This window comes from Capsicum annuum, chromosome 5 (genome assembly GCF_002878395.1).
Source record: "Capsicum annuum cultivar UCD-10X-F1 chromosome 5, UCD10Xv1.1, whole genome shotgun sequence".
NCBI lineage: Eukaryota > Viridiplantae > Streptophyta > Magnoliopsida > Solanales > Solanaceae > Capsicum > Capsicum annuum.
The window spans coordinates 132464919-132469259 of NC_061115.1; the positions used below are offsets into that span (position 1 = coordinate 132464919).

At 38.5% G+C, this 4341-nt stretch overlaps 1 protein-coding gene across 3 annotated transcripts in view; it reads left to right on the top strand.

Annotated features, from left to right (window-relative positions):
• Window positions 1-4341, top strand: part of LOC107870741 (caltractin) — a 30009-nt gene that overhangs the window by 11825 nt on the left and 13843 nt on the right. The window lies entirely within an intron of this gene.

The following is a 4341-nucleotide window of genomic DNA, read 5'->3' on the forward strand; positions in this document are numbered from 1 at the left end:
TTCTAAGAAAACCCTAAACAAGGCTTTAAATAGTTCACCCTAATTATGGAAACAAAATAATAGAATTCAGAAATCCCTCGGATTAGGTGACGACATTTGTGATAGCCTATCAGGAGGCTGACGACTTATCACAAATGTCGTCAGCTTCCTTTATGCTTTTGGTCACTTGCTGCTTAACGCTGACGACAATCTTGATGATTTATCAGCTCCTTGACGACCTATCACAAAATGTCGTCAAGGCTCTGCTTCAGTTCTCCTGTGCTGCCTTAGGCTGATGGCATTCTTGACGCCTTATCAGCTCCGTGACGGCCTATCACAAAATATCTTCACAGCTTTTAACTTAGGCCAATTCTCTGTCTTCGGCTGACGATGAACTTGACAGCTTATCACAGGGATGACGACTTATCACAAATGTCGTCAGCCACACTTTGCCTCTATTTCCATCTGATTTCAACTCCTTTGCTTCCATTCTTGTTGGTTCTCTATCATATTAGCTTATATTGCAAAACCAAACACAAAACAATAAAAAACAACAAAAGTTGCTTAAGACTTTGCAATTATTCTTAGTTAAAAGCCTCAAATGTGTTAGCATTAGCTCACACATCAAACTGCAAGTGCCCATACACTCTCTGACCGACCCTGATTATACACGCAAGCACACGTGGTTGTCGAGTAATAAATAGATAAGTATCGTTCCCAATGAGGATTTAATGTTGACTTTCGATCTAGATCAAACTGTAAACAATTCAAGAGATTATATCCTAGAGTTACGGGGTAATTTATCCTGTGCAATTGCGTATCCACTTTCGTTAGTCCGTTGAAAATATAGTTTATAGCCATGCTGATTTTACTTGGAAGTTCATCTCTAATAAACTTTTTCCTTTTTTTTTTTGATAATCGTGGCATTCGGGCTAGATTGCGCACACTTTGACTAATTTCATAGGATACCTGTCATATTTCACCGCACTCTGTCCCCAAGGCTAGAACAGATGGGAAGAAATCACCTAGTTTTTGTCTCTACTGGAAATTGAAATTGAAACCTCATGGTGCTCGACCCACTTCATTGAACCACTACGCCACACCCTTAGGTGCAATTGGGTGCCTATTCAAGCTATTGAAACGTCTATGTTTCAATGATCGTCTCAAGTAATAAGAATGCTATTGTATCTTCTATATTTGACTTAGCAAGCCGAAATAAGTAGAAGTCTATAACTAGCCTATCACTTGCTAGCAATAAGTTAATCAGAGCAGCTTATCAGTGCTGGGTGAATTGTCGAATCACCAAACAAAGCTACCTTATCCTATAATGCAAAATAGACCTCCCCGTTCGGGCACACAATCAAGATTCATAGATAACATTCAATTGGTGATCAAGTAATCAATAAATAATTAAGCGTGGGATAACTTAAGTAAATTAATTAAATCAAAGGATAACAGTGATAATTAAACATATGTCGTATGCCAACATAAAACTTCAACTAACAACATTCATGGGTAATTCTGCAACCCTAGTGTTGCTTCTAAGCGCACACGCAAGTGTACGTGGTCAATCGAGTAGTAAAGTGACCATAGAGACTTGGTGTCTAGCAAACAATCTAATTATAATATTACTATTTAATAAAACTAATGCGATTTGCAACAAAATAGAGTTTTGAGTTCTATTTGCATAAACTAAGTAATAAAAATAGCAATGATATGAAACTTGGATCATAAACAATATATGGAGAATTCCAGGATTGAGGCATTTACTTCACATTCATGCATAACTATGGTTTCTAGCCGGTGTTGGTGTTTATTGTGATTATTTATTTACGAGGTTGATAATATAACTCGAGGATGTCACCCTCTAAGTCATCAATCCAAATTAGTCTCACAACTACATCGTTGAGTAGGGATATGAGTCTCTAATTTGGATGCACTAAATTATTTTCCCCTTTCATTAACCAAGTGGGCCATTTAGGTATATCTCTATCCTAACCGCAAATCGTCCTTTAACCGTTAGAGTTTGATCAATTAAAGATATGATCCACACTCCCTACATTCTTCATTCCGTCCCTCCACTCCTATGGTCAATTTGTTTTGGGACTTAGGTTTATTCTAAAGTTCATGACTATTCAAAACAAGAATAATCACATTACTTGATAAACACTTTAACCAACTAACAAACCATAATTAAACAATCATGTTGTAGCCTTAACCCTAGAAAGAGGGTGTTTAGCCACTCATAGTCTTACGAAGAATAACCATAGATTAGTTCGTAATTTAAGTAGCTGTTTGGCCATGAAAAGGTTTTACTTTTTTTCAAAAATTATTTCACTTTAGTGAAAAAAATGAAAACTGTAAGTGTTTGGCCATGAGAATTCCAAATACAATTTCGGAATTGTATTTGGAAAAGTGAAAACAAGTTTTACTTGTTTTCACTTTTTTCACTCATACTTCTCTCACAAAATTTCAAAAACAACTTTAATTTGTATTCATGGCCAAACACAACTCCAACTCCAATTCCGAAAAATTATAATTTTCATAACGGGGCCTAAAATTACTAGAAAGAAAAGTAAGAGAAGAACCCTAATTGCGAGCTCCTTGGTGTCTTCTGTGCCCTCCAAATCATGTAGCCTCCCCAAGATATGTGTAAATGTTGATAAGTACTCCTTTTATTGCCCTAAATTTCTTCCATAAGCAGCCACACACGAAATATAAGCATTGACCACTTTGCCCTCAACTTAAAATAAGTAGAATGCCAAATTCTAGTCGGTCTAGGAGTGTGTGTTTTGATTTCGTATTGTGGACTCCCCCTCCCCCCTCCCCAACCCCACAGACGTTCTCCACTTCTTTGTAACCTTTTTTGATGTTTATATAGCCCTTAAGTTATCCAAATTAAGTCCCATAAGGATTAGGTACAAGTATCACACGTTTCCTACTCAAACTAGGACTTGGAACCGACTTATGCTCATTGGCTGTGCGCCGCAGAACTTGTGGCATGGCTTATGGAGCGCGACGTGGGGCCGGGAGCTGAGTAATTCCAGTAGCTCAATTAAGGTAGTTGGGCGTTGCATGGCTGCGAGTCATTGCTGGACTGTGCGGCGCGCAGGGTGTATCACTTAGGCACAATTTCGTCCTGTTTTGTCCCTTACCGCTTGTCGAACTTGCTCTTGTTCCATCATGCATTGCAGCTCATATGCAGCTTCAAAGGTCACCCAAGGCACCTCCATTAACCTCCTGCAAATGCTCATAGTAACCATTAGAAAATACAATGGTCTAAGCTTATCAAAATCACTCGAGAATAAGCACAACTCAATCTTGGTTTGACTAGTTAACTCGTCTAGCCTCGCCATTGTTGGCTTTACTCTTGAATTGATTCAAATGCACCTTAAACCACCTGAACATAACGCTCAACACACAAATACACCAATATCACTAATTGTTCACAATTTCGAAATGCCACGATTTATATATCCTTCTCTTGTGTTTTCTGTAGAATTCTCAAGCTTAATAGAGAATCAAAGTATATTATTGATAATCAAGAAGTGGAGTACATGCTCCTTCTTATAGGAGTTGGATACAGTGTAGTTGTAGAGTCCTAGACTAATTACAAGAGTCTTAACTATAAGTTACCTTTACAAGTAGATGTCTACTGCCACTACAATACTAACAGACTAACTACAACTATCTTACACTCCTAACATTCTCCATCTCTGAATGTCGATCACTTTTTCGATCATGATCCTGTTGATCATTATCCTTAGTTTGATAATTATCTTCAACACTTCCCCTCAAGCTAGTGAGTGATGGTTCACTCACTCCTAGTTTGCTTCTGAAGCCTGCAAACACCTGTTTTGACAGGGCCTTGGTATGAATGTTAGCTAGCTGGTCTTGGGACTTGACAAACTGAGTGAGCAACTGTCCTTTGGCTACTTTTTCTCTAACAAAGTGATAATCCATTTCCACATGTTTTGTTCTGGCATGCATAACTGGATTTACTGACATGTATACAACAACAACAACAACAAACCCAGTGTATTCCCACTTAGTGGGGTCTGGGGGGTAAGATGTACGCAGTCCATACCTCTACCTCTGATGAAGTAGAAAGGCTGTTTTCGAAAGACCCCCGGCTCAAGTCACGAGATATCACACAAACACATAGTACAGCACAGAAGCAGATGACATAACATAGATACGGCACCCATAAGGAATATAAAACAGAGTAAAGCAGGAATGCAGGAATGCAGGAAAGCAGAGGAAAGCACACATATTCGTAATAAACATGGAACACGGAACACGAAACACTGAATACGGAATCATAACAGGAATACACCCCCACCAATTAATTCCCTACACTAG